The 15,783-nt window shown below is 41.7% G+C and overlaps 1 protein-coding gene and 1 long non-coding RNA gene across 4 annotated transcripts in view; one reads left to right on the top strand and one right to left on the bottom strand.

Annotated features, from left to right (window-relative positions):
- Positions 1–664, bottom strand: part of LOC144770140 (uncharacterized) — a 129,633-nt gene extending 128,969 nt beyond the window's left edge. Inside the window, exon 1 of the long non-coding RNA XR_013598810.1 lies at positions 605–664. This is a non-coding gene — a long non-coding RNA (uncharacterized LOC144770140). The remainder of the gene's footprint in view (positions 1–604) is intronic.
- STXBP4 (syntaxin binding protein 4) overlaps positions 1–15,783 on the top strand; it is a 599,190-nt gene that overhangs the window by 356,125 nt on the left and 227,282 nt on the right. The gene's annotated exons all lie outside the window — the stretch shown is intronic.

Genomic DNA, 15,783 nt, shown 5'->3' with positions numbered 1-15,783 from the left:
CGCAGCACGGCCCCCTCCTGAGCCCTCGATGGCCCTGGGGACCGCCACCCCCCAGGGCCGGCACCTGCAATGTCCCTGGGTGCCCAATGCCGGGACATTGCCGGGACATTGCCGTTTGCTATGGCAGGGCGGGAGCACGGCTCCCGCCTTGCCATAGCAAACACTGCTTTGCTTCTTGGAATTGACATTGATGGAAATTAGAATGCTTAGTCTTTCAAAGCCTTTCATGAATAAATCATTAATATTAAAATGGACAATGGGGAGGAACAGTCCAAGTCAGTGGATTTGGTTGATTCTTTGGTTTCAGTGTTTACTTCACGTTGATAGATTGACAGCATTTGCCACATTATTTGCAGATTCCAGTAAACAAAATATTTCTAGATCAAATGCATTTAATTAAGATAACCTGACTGCGATATATGGCAGAACACCCTGGAAAGATAGCGCACATAGTATCTAATTAATATGCTTAAATCTTTTTAAAACGAATCAGTGTCATTCTATGTATGAGTAGTTGTAGATGTTAATTTTAAAGGACACATGCTTCATAATGCATCACATGATTACAAACAACGACCTGAGGTTTTTTGCAACAAGGACTTACTTGTTGATTTTCTTTGGACAGATGCAAAATGGAAAATGCTTTTCACCATGGTTCACAGCCTGATAATAGAAGGTTAAACAAAACATTAACAAACCTTTTTAAAATGGCAATTTAAAGTTAAGATGACTTTCTCATTTTTATATGGGAAACTGTGAATCACACATTTTACAACCATTAGAACGACCTTTTTCACTTGGCATTGAACTGAAAAACAGAATTTCTGAATAACTGAATCAGTGGAGTTTTTTGCTACAACAAAGAAATAGGTGTTCTTCTAGGTAGGGGTAGGGTTGCTATTGCAATTGCATTAACTTCATGGATAAAATTGTGTCCTGTAGAAAGTACATGAATGTTAACTGTAAAAGGTTAAGATGACCCTAACAGTTAGATCATTATGCACCTACTTTTCTTGTTTCTCTTTTCTCTGTTTATCAGTGTTTCTGAATGGATTGTAATTTGCCTTTCTGTAAATTTGAATAATGCCATTTAGCACCATATGTAACACCATGAGAGTATTACAAATACTGAATCTGTGACCCTTATCAATGACCCAGAAAATGAATTATGCTACTTAGAGCCCTACTTTCAATATTATTTTGTGTTTAAAAATTGTGTGATTCGATATGTATGTCATGGACTGTTCTCAAGTGCAATAAGACTCGTAACTTATCACTTGATACAAGATGATTTTGTGAACTTGACATTTCAAACCACTTTTTTATGATTAAACTTTGCTTTTTCTAACTGCTCTGCTTTGAACTGTTGGAAAATTAGCAATTTCTCATAATGAGTTAAATTAATATGAAAAAAATATTACTTGTGCTTGTACTCAAAATTATATACATGGTCAGGAATTGATGTTTTCTGATGGCAAACATCTTTTTTGTATCTGTCTGTTCCTCTGTGAGACACAAATATTGGGTGCAATGCCCCAGGTCTTTTAACAGTGCACAACATAGCACTCTTATTTTCTCACTGTCAATTACCTTTACCTATCCATCTTTTTTGAATTAGCATCTGTATTACTGATAACCGCCATAATAATAATAATACAATTCTATCTGGTACCATTGATAATCATGTTAACAATCATGGCCATTGGTAATTAGTTCAGTGGGCAGCCCTGATGGCTAGCAAATTCCACTATCTGTTTTTTAATCCACCTCTAGAGTCCTAGCGTGTGGGGTAGTTGATTGTGGACATACTTTGTTTTAGAAAGAGTATAATACCAGTTCTTATAATAACATACAATAGACTAATGGGTCCCTGCACAAACACACACACCTTTATAGTACAATTATTATGACACTAATCATGTCAGTTATGATGCTACAGTTACAGATATGATGATAGTTAAATTCCTCACTATAGTTACATTCCTCTGGACAATTCCAAACAAAGTTTGAAAGTGTCCAGGGGAACATTGCCTATAACGAGCTGGCATGGTGCTTTGAATTGAGCTGCAGTACTGTATGTAACCCTCTAATCTGCCCCACCAAGCGTTACAGTTTTAGACTATGCACAACTCCTATGGATTGTTTGCAATGTTTCATGCATCAACACTAGCCTGCCAGTAACCATGTCACAGCTTAAATTATAATGGTAGTAATACCCACAGTAGTCTCATTGTGCCAGCAATAATGTTGCCAATACATTATATAAAAACTGCCACATACTTTACCCTAGGAACTGGTACTTGACTATTAAAGGGCAAGATTGTCCCTTGGTTCTAATCATAAAATGCAGTCATACATCCAATTTCATTGACATAAATAAATAAATGTATTTAATAGATAAAACTTCCCAAGTATGTTAATAGTTCACAACCACAATGCAACGAGAATAGAGTTAAATTATCATTATAAAACTGATGAAAATATCTCGTACAAATGTACGATCGGGACATTTTTTTTAAAACTGAGCAGCCCCTTGTTTTTTGAGGAGCCCATAGTTCATGTTGTGCATCATAAACATTAGTGATATTATTGTGCAAAAACATATTTCTTAAGAAACTGGATAAGGCTTGTTGCAACATGGGGCAATCAAATGAAGCATGATCGAAATCCTGAATGAGATACATGCAGAAGGGGCAATACCTGCCTGATACCATTTTCTCAAATGTACTTTTAACAGTAGACCATTTGTATGAAGATCGATAAAAAAAAATGCATGTCATGATCATTAAGTATTCTCAGATACAATTGGCAGTTATTCAAAAGAGCTGTATTCACAAATGATTTCAAACTATTCAGTTAACAAGATTTTCTATGTATAGTATAAATGTTTTCTTTGACATTGATCTTAATTTTTATTTCTACCTGGGTAGTACAAGACCAATTTATAAGGTGAAAACAGTTCAGAACTACAACCAAGTTTTCTACTAACACATAATGCAAAGATAAACCACCTTCCAGTTCTTTTCATTTAATTAGATCTCAGAGTATTCATTGATGCTTCTTATAGGCACAAACCCCACAAATGCGGCAAGATATTCTTCTTAAGTGCTCATAATACACAATTCACAATGAAGTCCTTGTATATAGAAACTATGCCTTAAAGATAGACCAGATTTTAAAAACTGCACACCTACTCTATCATCGAACATTTGTTTTTCCATAGTGGAACATAGGATCCTGTACATGAGTGTTGGAGGTACTTTAGCTTTAAATACTTTCAATATGACTGTTAGCTGTTTCCTGCTAGTTGCATTATAAAGTGTCTGTAAACCTGTGCTCTGTGACTTCTCATTGCTTTGGATGTATCTAATGCATAGTTTGTTAGAAGAATTTTAATAAAGGACCATACCTACAGAAGTGTAACTTTTCACCCTCTCTTATGAATCTTTACACAAGCCCCAATTATGATTTTTCTTCTCCTTGGCTATGTTTATTTTCAAGCATTGTTTCTGAAAATAGGCATATAGTTCATAAATGCCCCTTTGTAACTCAGTTGATATTTGATCTTAAATCAGAACATTGTTGCATAAAGAATGGTGTTTACTGAGTAACGAACAATTACTAGAGGAAATGTACTAATTTTATGAAAAACAGATGGGCAATCATAGATACACAGTGAAAATAATATTGGAGTCAGAAAGCATCCCAGCTTAATGCAATTTTCTGTGCAGATGCTTTGAGTTAAACCTTCTCCTGATCCCACCGCCACAGGATTCCAACTTGCTGTATGGAATACAACTCCTGTGCATAACAAGTCTTCTAGAACATCAAGAAATAACTAACTTGCACCACAGCATCTGGCCACCAATGAAAGGCTGTGGAATAATTGATTTACACCACTTGAAATGACTGGCCATTATGCAATACATATTTATCGAGTACAACCCTTTTGAACCTAAATATCGATATTTTGTCTAGGCATGATGAATGAGATCTGAATCATTTCTGGTGCCAGGGAAATATATTATTCTATTGCACCCTATCTGTTATGTTTCATAGGGTACCCCAATATAGGCCTGAGTAGTCTCCTTACCATTCACCTAAATTTACTGTACCAATACACTACATAACAGGTTTTTGGTATTGGCCTTTTACCTAGTTAAGCACTGCATAAAATGTCATACGGTTTCCCCCGAAAACTAGCCTCATTAATTATGCATGATGATTCTCAGAATCACAGCAGAATTACCATCTTCTGCATAATCACTATGTGTAAGGGTCATCCCTTCCCTCATCCTCAGTCAACATGACACAGCAAGGTAGAATCCTCTGAGGGTACCTTTTGGGTGTATATATACGCCATGTCTTTGCCAAGGGTGGAGAGAGGAGAATAGACTTCCATGCTGACACACTGACGCGAGACACTGAGGTTCCTGCATGCAGACTCTCCAACTCGCAGTTGTCTGACATCCCTCACGGGGTGTCCATCTTGAGACCAAGATGGTGTCCTGCAGTCTCTCACTTCAGGTAATGGGGTTGGCTTCAGCCTAGGGGGATTCTTGGCTCTACACCTTCATGCATGCTAGGTACACTTAGGTACATCTAGTTAGGGTTGCATCGTAGGAGTAAGCATTATTATTGTCATGTATTTATATGCTTGCATATATTCATTGTTTTTAGCACTATGGTAGGAATCTACCATCCATTTACCCTATTGGTGGTTATACTCATTTATATCTGTTTCTGTCTTATAGTTGTTTCAACACACCTATTTTACACTTGAATGACGCTAGTTCAATGAATATTTATTGAAAAACGTCCCCACCGTTTATTCTGTGTATCACTCTGAGACAAAGTGAGCACGAGTGACTGAGCGAAAAATACTGTACTGTTTAACGATCCCTGATGGGACAGGGTTATCATGTTCGATAGTTGCCAAAAACTATTCTCTCCTTGGTAACAGGAGTTTACAGTGGCACTGTGAGCTAGCTGGTATACAGTCGAACATACCTGTGGGAGTGTCTGGAATCTGTCTGGACACCAATCCCACAGTGTATGTTGTCTAAACGTGCAGATCCTATACAGGTGTGTAGGAATTACACAACAAATCCTATAGATACTCCAAGCTAATCTAACAAGACTGTCATTTTTTTGCATCCTGTTTTACACTCTTTTTAAATAATGGTAACAATATGCTATCTCTCTAAGAGCTGGGAATTAAGCTAGTTAGCAATTACTCTTTAAGCAGAGTAGCATGTATGATTATCCACCCTTCACATTTTTGTTTCAAAATGGCAATGGGTATTTCCTTTGGGAAGGGGGCATTTGAATTGCTAGAACATTACATAAGAGTCGTGATTTTTGTGGAGGTAGGAATGTCTCTTTCTAAACAATGTGACATACTGGAATTGAGTAGGGAGTGATATTTCGACACCACCACTGCGTCCACTTCACCTTCAACACCACCACCGCACCTAAGCCTCCCCGCACCCACCAAAAAGGAACTGGGAGCAAGGTCTCCGAGGAACTCCTGAACACCACCCTCCTCCAAACCCCCCCCCCCAGTGCCTCGACTGACACCAAAACCACAGTCTGGGAATTCCACCGCTGGATCTCCTGCTGAGCCAACAAACTCGTACTCCTCTGTTGCCCCACCAAACAATGCCCCATGAAGGCCGCCTGGTTCCACACACAACTACAAGCAGCCAGACGCTCCTGCAGACGCCTAGAGAAAACCTACAAAACCAGAAAACCACGGAAGCACTGAACAATCACAGGAGCTCCCTGAAAGAATACCACCAGCGTATAAGAGACACCAAATGTACCTTCATAAGAGACAAAGTCCAGACCATTGCAGACAACACCAAGGAATTGTTCAACGTCCTACAGCAGTTCGCAAAACCCCCAAGCAAAGCTACAGAAATCCCACCTTCCCAAGAACTCTAGCGACAAGCTCAGCTCCTACTTCCATCTGAAGATCAAGGTCCTCTACGACAACTTCAACAGACACCGGACACCACCCCTCAAACCCCCCTCGCCGCCAATAAGCCATCCATCATGACCTGGAATCCTGCCACCATGGAACACATCACCGCGACCATGAAGAAAACCCACTCAGGAGCCCCAACGGACCCCTGCCCTTCGCACATATTCCACAGGGCTGCCACTGCCATTGCATCCGAACTAGGTCCAGCATCTTCCCAGACAACTGGAAACAGGCGGAGATTAAACCCCTCCTCAAGAAACAAACGGCCGACCCAATGGACCTGATACTACAGGCCCATCTCTCTCCTACCCTTCGCTGCCAAAGTCACAGAGAGACTCGTAAATGCCCAACTGACCGCCTTCATCAAAGAGAACTCCATCCTGGACATCTCCCAGTCTGGATTCTGCCGCAACCACAGCACCGAGACCACCCTCCTAGCCGCCACTGATGACATCCTCATGCTACTCGACTAGGGACACACTGTGGCCCTCATCCTTCTGGACATCTCCGCAGCCTTCAACACCATTTCACATTGCACACTTGCAGCCAGACTTCACGGCGCAAGGATACAAGGAACCTCCCTCGACTGGATACAGTCCTCCCTCTCCGGCCGAACCCAGAGGATCAGACTCCCTCCCTTCCTCTCCGAACCCACTGATATCAACTGCAGAGTACCCCAAGGATCATCGCTCAGCCCCACGCACTTCAACATCTACATAGCCCCCCTCGCCGCCATCGTCAGACAGGATGGGCTCAACATTGTATCCTACACCGACGACACCCAGCTCATCCTCTCACTCATGAAGAAGCCCGAAGACACCAGACTCAGTTTCCAGGAAGGAATGAAGAATGTGGCAGCCTGGATGAAAGATAGCTGTTTGAAGCTCAACTCTGTGAAGACCGAGGTCCTCATCCTCAGACCCTGCACCTCCCCCTGGGACAGCACCTGCTAGCCCGCCGTCCTCGGGAGCCCGCCCACCCCCACAGACCATGCATGAAACCACGGCATCATCCTCGACTCCTCCCTCTCCATGAACCGCCAGATCAACACTGTCGCCTCCACCAGTTTTAACTGCCTCCACACCCTCTGCAAGATTTTCAAAATGGCCCCCGACTGCAGAAGAACCGTCACCAACTCACTCATAACCAGCAGACTTGACTACGGAAATGCCCTATACGCCGGTATCAGCAGAACCCTTCTACACAAACTCCAAACCATCCAGAACGCCGCAGCCAGACTCCTCCTCAGGACACCATGTCACAAACACATGACCCAACACCTATGAGACCTCTATTGGCTCCCCGTCGAGAAGAGGGTCCCCTTCAAACTCCTCACCCACGCCTTCAAATCACTCAACATCAGGCCCAAATACCTCAATGGGAGACTATCCTTCCACAGACCCAAGAGGAAACTCCGATCCGCCGACCTCGCCTTGGCAGAGGTCCCCCGCATCCGCAGAAACAGAACAGGCGGGAGAGCCTTCTCCCACATTGCAGCCAAGACCTGGAACGAGCTTCCTGTGAACATCAGACGCTCCCCGACCATGCACATATTCAGCAGGAAGGACCTCAAGACCTGGCTCTTCAACTGATCTGGAGCTTGCCCTACCAGTGCCTTGAAACCCTCACAGGTGAGTAGCACGCTATATAAAACCCTTATTGATTGATTGATTGAGTAAAGCGATAAACACCATAGAGATGTTCTGGAATGGCCAGTATTCTGTGGCAACTTTATGCTAATTGTCCATTCAATTAAACACTGGTATTTTTGTGGATTTATTTTTGTTTGAATGTTTCGAACAAAACGTTCCAAAGATGTATTTTCTGCAATTTCCACAGTGTTCTTCAATAACCTTTGATCTGCTCTTTTTATTTAATTGTACTTTTAGCTCTCCTTCCCTATTACTAACTTTAGTGCCTCTGTGATCATTTCTTTTAGGTAAGACACATGATAAATGATTCCATAATAAAGAATACAGTGAATGTCCATGTTATATCCTCACTGTGATATTGAATGTTATCCAGCCTATTTGTCTCCAAGCTGCTCAGCCAGAGTGAGAGATGGTAACGGAATGTTGGTGTGACTGTGATGAATGGAATGCCTGGGTGCCTGTGTGAATGAGTTGTGACAGTTGGAGATGGGCTGAGCAGCTGAGCAGGCTGCTCCTGGTGGGGCTGGTACATGGCTAGTACTTGACCAGAGCTGGCTAGACTAAGAAAGATGTTAACTGGACATAGAACCAATAAAGAAGACTTGGAAATACTACAAGGCTACCTGTGTCTCTATGTGTAGGGCACAACATTATTTTGGCTACGAGTGGACTTACTCGTGCGTCTTCCCTGGATCTGTGGTTAAGCAACAAAGAGAAAAGACAAAAACCAGAGAAACTACAGTAACCAGCCCAGCTATATTACAAGAAACTAAAGCAAATACATGAAGCAGAATGGAGTTCCAGGCAAGCCAGCCCCACCAGTGTTCTTGTCAACGGATGGCCCCACCCACTAGTGTCATTGCCAACGGACACTACAGCCTGGAAATACTCCTCAGGATCTTCAAAAAGGTTTTAGTGAGTTGGAGGTGTAGTTAAACTACGGTCACATGCAGGTGTTCCGGCCACAGCGCTTTCTGCAAAAAAGATTCAGTGAGTTGGAGGTGTAGTTAAAATACGGCCACATGTAGGTATTCCAGCCACAGCGCTTTTTAAAAATAGGTTTGGTGAGTTGGAGTAGTTACACTACAGCATTATCTGATGTTCCAGCCACATCGTTCTACAAGGACCACTGTGACTTCATGGTAAAAGCACCTCCTGGGATATTTTATACATCCTGCCTCTTTGTTTTCTAGAAGTCACAACTAACTGAAGGTTGTAATATGAACCAACATGAGTACATCCTTCTACGTGTTGCCTTCTTTGTGTGGACAGTGCTTCGTGCCTGTCAGGAACTTGGTCATTTAAATACATTCCAGGGGGGCACACAGAACTGTTTGTCTCTTCAGTGAAGTATTTTTTGATGAGTAACTATCAGTATTCTGCGTTATTCCCCCTTGCCAGCTCTCGTGTCTATTTATTTTTTAAGTTGTCGAGTGTGTGCCATCAGGCGGTTTGGACATCATACCTTCCTAAGTTTATTTAAATTTGAACTGTTATCTTCAGTGTTATGTTTTACATCTGTCAAGTGCAGTCTCCGTCAGCACTTGTGTGCACCTCTGGACTCAAAAAAGAATGAGGGCATCTCCATTAAGCGCTTGTGTGGTGAGTTTATCTGTGTCCATTATTTGTCAGCAGAGCTGGGAATTTTAGACAGAGAGTGTTTTCAACAGTCTTGTGTCTATTTAAAAATAGTGGCACAAGCTCTAAATAGCGCGCACCACCTTACCTGCGCTGCCTTCGTGGGATTGTTCATGATGCACTGCTTGTCGTGGGATCATCTATAACGTTTTCTGTCTTCTCCTGGATTTTCAGCCTTTCACCACGTCACAGCTACTATGTAGTGCACCGATGTGCCGTGAGCCATCCGATGGGACGTGTGGAAACATGCTGCCATCTTGTGTTTGGTGGCGTTCTAACCTGTTTGGCACATTTAACTTGAAGGTGTGCCTCCTTCGCTCTGCCAACCACGTATTTTTTTTATAATGAAATAAAGCTTGGAATTGCGGCGTGGGAGTCCTCATGTCTGTCAGCAGTGTAGCGGACACTGTGTCTTTCCTTATCACCGGACAGTGTGGCAGATGAGTTTTCCACCAAAGAAAGGGTACTATCCTCTCCTATTCTCTCGGCGGTCTTCTCTGTAGTGCCAGAATCCAGCGTGCGGTGTGTCCTGTATGGAAACAGTGTATTTGCAGTGTCTAATTTATTACATGCTTGCTTTGACAGGCTTCAGTTCGGGTGTACAAGTAGAGGACAATGTTTATTTATGGGAGCTCCATGGCTCTATGTTTTCTATTTCCATCATTAATGTTTCAAGTTACCTGCATTGTGCCTGTGCACGCTGAGTAGCACAACTTTGGTTGTCATTGTCTACCTTTCGAATGCTTATTGTCTGCAAATATTTCATGTGGTGTCTAGCAATTTGATTTGTTGTGGTTTTTTTCTTGGTTTTTTTGGTTCCTTACTCGGGGGTTGTTCTTACCTAGCACAACTTGGGTGAGAGATCGCTCACCAGCGTGTCACATAGGGACATCCAAGTTATTCTGAGGTGCATGATCTATTAGTTTGCAAGAGTGTTGTATTTCATAGATATAGAGTCCCCATTACTTGGAGTTTAAGTAATTTTCTCGTACAGCATACTTGTTGCCATGATGCCACAGTCTATGTTTCCCAATTTATGGTGGTCCGTGAGTTTTATGGGTGGTTATCACAGTCAGTTTTATCCCTTACATTAGGGATGGTTGTTGGGCGATGACAATAGCCCCATCACAGTTGTATCCCTTACGTCAGGGATGGTGTTTGGTTTGAGTCCCAATTAGTGACCTCTACATGAGGTTTGGGCCATGGGTTAGTTCTCATACATAAACGTTATTGAGTAAAACCCTTACACAGGGTTAGGCCCCATTTACATGTTGCGCACAGTTTTAAGGTACAACCTTACATACGGTGTGTGTTATGGGTGCTAGCCCCTTACACAATTTCCATGGGTCACTGTCCCATATACTTGTTAGTTCCCTTGCAGTTAGGATTGGTGTCACAAGGTATTTTACTCTTTGTGAGACTCCACATATCTTCATTGGGATCGGTTGCGGGGTCTGTTACCCATTGCTCCATTCTACTTCATATTTATTGAGATTGGTGTTGCAGGGTCTTTTACCCTTTGCCTTACAGTACATAATTTTACAGTTTATGCTACAGAGTATTACAATTTGAACTTGAATCTCCGCAAGCTTACGCTTCAAAATGTTTTGAAAATGTTCATGAAGGAGGATGGGGGATATTTATACTCATATTTTTGATGTCATATTTTGTCCATCTTTTCTTGATTTGTACTGTTCAATGTCTCGTGATGTTTTGCTTTATATTGCATCCCTGAGTTCCGAACATTACCACTTCCTTATGCATAGTTCTCTCCATTAGTATTGGTATTTTTGTTTTAATTTAAAGGAAAGGGATAATGTTATATCCTCACTGTGATATTTAATGTTATCCAGCCTAGTTGTCTCCTAGCTGCTCAGCCAGAGTGAGAGATGGTAACGGAATGTTGGTGTGACTGTGATGAATGGAATGCCTAAGTGCCTGTGTGGATGAGTTGTGACAGTTGGAGATGGGGATGAGCAGCTGGGCAAGTTTCTCCTGGTGGGGCTGGTACTTGGCTAGTACTTGACCAGAGCTGGCTGGACTAAGAAAGACGTTAACTGGACATGGAACCAAAAAATAAGACTTGGAAATACTACAAGGCTACCTGTGTCTCTGTGTAGGGCACAAAAGTCCATTTCAATAACCATTGTCTAAAATACATTCACTTGGGGTCTAGTAAATGTGGGGTCAACTACATTTGAGCATTATGAAGACCAGTTATGATATCACCATCTTTTAAGTTCCAACCGTAGCACAATTGTTCATGCATGAAATGTAAGTTGAAATAGTAGAGACATTTTGAAGAGTAACAGCATTTAGCATGATTACATGGTAGAACTGTATCCCTTGAAGACAATAATTGGAAGTCTGTGAGGCATCATGGTGCTATTTTAATTTATTATTCAGTATTATAGCAAGGCCCTCATTTGAATGATCATTCAAAGCTTTCACTGCTGGCTGATCGATAGCAAAATATAAAATCAAATAAGAAATTGCTGTGTCTCTTATAAACAGAGGTTCGAAAGTTTTTCAGATTGATCTCTTTATTTGTGAGTTTGATAAGCAGCAATGTTCCGTCTGTCTAGCAAAATGTTTTGAATAAATAGACTATTGATCAATTTGGCTTGTAGTGTTCTTTGGTATCATTTCTGTTGACCATAACCATATATTTGTATCTGCAGCCCACACATTTTGCTGTTTAGGCTTTTGCACTTGCAACAAATATTTATTGCTCGTCCCTCTTTACCTTCATGTCCGTTGCAGATTTAAATAGAGCAGTACAATATTGTCCTAGGGGCTCAAACTCAATCTTGAAATGTATGTTCGGAAGTTGGTAACCCTCTATTGTTACTAAGTACACATGTCTTTTGAAGGTGGTCAACATTATCCATGAGTAATTTGATAGCCTTAGAGACAGATTCAATCGTGGCCTATGTGATCTATGAACATTGTCATTGGCACAGAGTGAGCCGATACATTTTAGGTCTCTGATAGTGATAACATTCTGTGATTGGATGTGTTTAAATACCTCACGTAACCTGAGCAATTTAACCCATAATTGTGATTACATTTGTTGTGATTAAACAGGTAGACAAAGTCAACAAACATGGATGTGTGCGGGCATGAACTGGGCCAGCCTCGGAAGACTGACTATCTTCCGGTTGATGATTCTGTCGATAAGATAGGCAAGTCACAAAGGTTGCCTTTTAGAAAAAGTCAGGCGCTAAAGGATTTAAAGTGTAGGTGTGGTGTTTACTTCTTTCTTTATCCGTTTTGACCTCATTGTGTTTAATATGTGCAACTTCAGAAGCGAGGAAAATTGTACTATTATTGGCAGCTTAGATGACATCTTTTTTTGCAGAGTTTAGCTTTTAAGGGCTGTTTTAGATGCTGTTTTTGGTATATATTTTAAGCTTTTTTACATATATTTATTTTGTAGAGAATGTATTTGTTAGGACATCATGCTTCCAGGCTCTGCTCCTGCACTCCAACTGCGCAGCCAGCATCCGTGTCCTCTCCATGCTACCCCTAATTTTCCAGCGCCAGAACAGCTCCCGCCCAAATCAAAGAATTATATAATGCCATCACACCTTCGGGCCACCAAATCCCTCTGGAGCACCTTCAGGCCCAATGTAGCTGAGATGTGCCCCTGCTGGGGTACCGCAAGTGGGTTCACTCTGGACGGCAGGCGGCCCTCTGGATCCACCCTGATCCGGACCGTCATGGGTGCCTCCTCCAACCCCTGCTCTGTTTCTTCCTGCACCCTCAGTGTTGATGCTGACTCCATCCATGCCTCAATATCCCCTAGACTTTCCACGCCAGAAGAAGGCTGACCTCCCAGAATGGGCCTTTTGTTCTAGAGGCTTTTTGAACTGCCAGCTGACCAGCACTGGACTAACAGGGTAGCTCAATGCGTGAATTCAATAAAGAACAACTCGGGGACATCTGCACCATTTGATAAATGCATTAAATAGCCGATTTAGAGTAAATCAGATTCTTGATATGAGTATGTGACAAAAACTTCTAAAGGAAAATACACATCTATGACTTTGGTATCTTGTGCTAATCAAAAGTTATGTTTTAGACACACCCTAAGAGATAGATTCATGGAGGTAGTTTACACTTTTGAGTAATTTATGCAGTCGACTAATTTTACTTCTTTTCATAATTTGCAAACATCTAGTCTAAATCTACTGCAAAAGTGTAAGTTACATGTCTCCACCCCCTGTGCAAAGCAATTGGCTTAGTCGTGTGAGTGGGTGAGGTCCCTCACTAAACTCCTACACAATGCCCTCTGTGGCAAGAAGTACTTGAAAAGAGAGTCAGGCTCAACTTATGAAAACTGGACGGGAAACTTGGAGCCTGTTAACGGTGATGGGCACACCTTTTGGGGGAAGAGAGGAAGTACATTGATGGTTAAGAGTATAAAGGAGAATAAGGATAAAGTGTGTTAAGAGGAAAATTTAGTATAAGGGTAGCAAAATGCAGAATGTAACTGCGCCTCCTTTCTTTCTGATGGAACCAGGGGAGCCACTGATTAAGTGGAAAAAATGAAAAAAAATATTTGAGAACTACGCGAGGGTGTGTGGTGCGAATTTGAGTGGAGAAAGAAAGCATGCCTTATTAATGCATTGTTTGGGTGGAGAAGGCCAGGAGGTTTTGGAGAATCTTCCACTAATACCACAAGCAGATCAAAGGGGGTTGAATGAGTTTGAAATATGTGTTAGGCAGTTGGATTTGCATTACTTTCCTAAAGTAAGTAACATCATGGAAAGGTACTATTTCGGGTTACGAGAGCAAGGTAAGGAAGAGAGTGTTGAGGAGTATATTACTGCACTAAGAAAGCTGGCATCAAGTTGTAAGTTTGGGGGTTTGGTGGAAGAGAGAATAAGGGATCAGTTCGTTTTGAGATGTGTGAGCGATAAAATAAGGGAGGAGTTGTGGTTAAAGGATGAACCTGCACTTGAAGAAGTGATAGGTATTGCTAAAAGGGTTGAACACATGTTAAAATGCGTTGGAGAACTGAGCAAGGTGAAGAAGGAAGAAAACCCAAGTGGTAGTTCAGCACAAGAAGTGGTGTGTCAGGCTGTGAAGAGAGATGATGTGATGAAAAAAAAAGAAGGGTGCGAGGGAGAAAAATTGAAAGGGGAGGTTGATGGAGGTAATCCGAAAATACAGACAAGTAAGAAATTCACAACGCCTTTTCAAAGAAATTGCTATAGATGTGGGAAATATGGGCATATGGCGAATGCGAGAGAGTGTCCTGCCCTTAAGTTCAATTGTAATGTGTGTGGAAGAAAGGGGCATATTGGTAGAAATTGCAGATCAAGGGTTGGGAGAGATACGAGGACAGAGACTAAGTTGGTTAGTTTTCAAATTAATGATGATGTTGTAGAACATCCTTCTGATTATGTGTTGGTTGGGGAAGCAAGTGTGTTGATGAAATTTGATTCTTGCTCACATGTCACTTTCATTTCAAAAGAAGTGTTTGAAAATGTGTTTGAAAAGAAAAAGACTTTGTGTAAACCGGATATAAGACCAACAGGTTATCAAGAACAACCCATAAAAATAATGGGTTACTTTTTTGACTGCATTGAATATAAAGGGGGGTTCGTGGAAGCAAAAATGTATGTGGCAAACAGGGGAGACAACTTGTTGAGTTGGTCTCATCAAGCAAGGTTGGGTGTGAGTCTCAATCCAAATGCTCATCCAGTTATACAAGTACAGTCTGTAGATGATGAAGAGAATAAGTTTGTAAAGGATTTTGGGGAATTGTTCAGTGAAAAACTTGGATGTATAAAGGGTTACAATCACGATATCAAACTGAAGTTGGGTGCGGTGCCTGTTGCTGCTAAAGTAAGGCGTATTCCAATTTGTGTACAGGATGCTGTGGGAAAAGAGATTGAGAGGTTGTTGTCGACTGGGGTTATACAACCAGTAGAAGCAACTGAATGGCTCGCACCAATTGTGGTCGCGAGGAAGCCAAATAATGAGATTCGGCTGTGTGTTGACCTTCGTGCATTAAATAAGGAGGTGATAGTTGAAAAGTACCCTTTGCCAAACATAGAGGAGTTGGTTTCTACATTAGATGGGGCATGTTATTTCACCACCTTGGACATGGCTTCGGCTTATCACCAGGTCCCGTTAAAGGAAGAGTGTCAGGAGCTTACTAGTTTTATAACACCAATGGGGGCTTTCAAGTTTTTAAGGATGCCTTTTGGGCTGGTTTCGGCTGCCTCGGTATTCCAGAGAATTATGGAAGATCTGTTCAAAGGAATACCGGGGGTAAGATGTTATCAGGACGATGTTCTTATTTCTGGAAAGAATGAACATGAACATGATGAAAGGGTTCGTCTTGTGTTGAAGAAGATGATGGATGTTGGATTAACTTTACGGCGGAGCAAGTGTAAGTTTGGTGTCAGTGAGCTAGATTATTTGGGCCACCATATTTCGAGGAAGGGCATATGTCCAAAAAAAGAACTTGTGGATACAATTGAAAAGTTGAAG

Source organism: Lissotriton helveticus, chromosome 7 (genome assembly GCF_964261635.1).
Source record: "Lissotriton helveticus chromosome 7, aLisHel1.1, whole genome shotgun sequence".
Lineage (NCBI taxonomy): Eukaryota > Metazoa > Chordata > Amphibia > Caudata > Salamandridae > Lissotriton > Lissotriton helveticus.
Note: the sequence above shows the minus strand (reverse complement) of the source record. Positions and strands in the feature narration are given on the sequence as shown.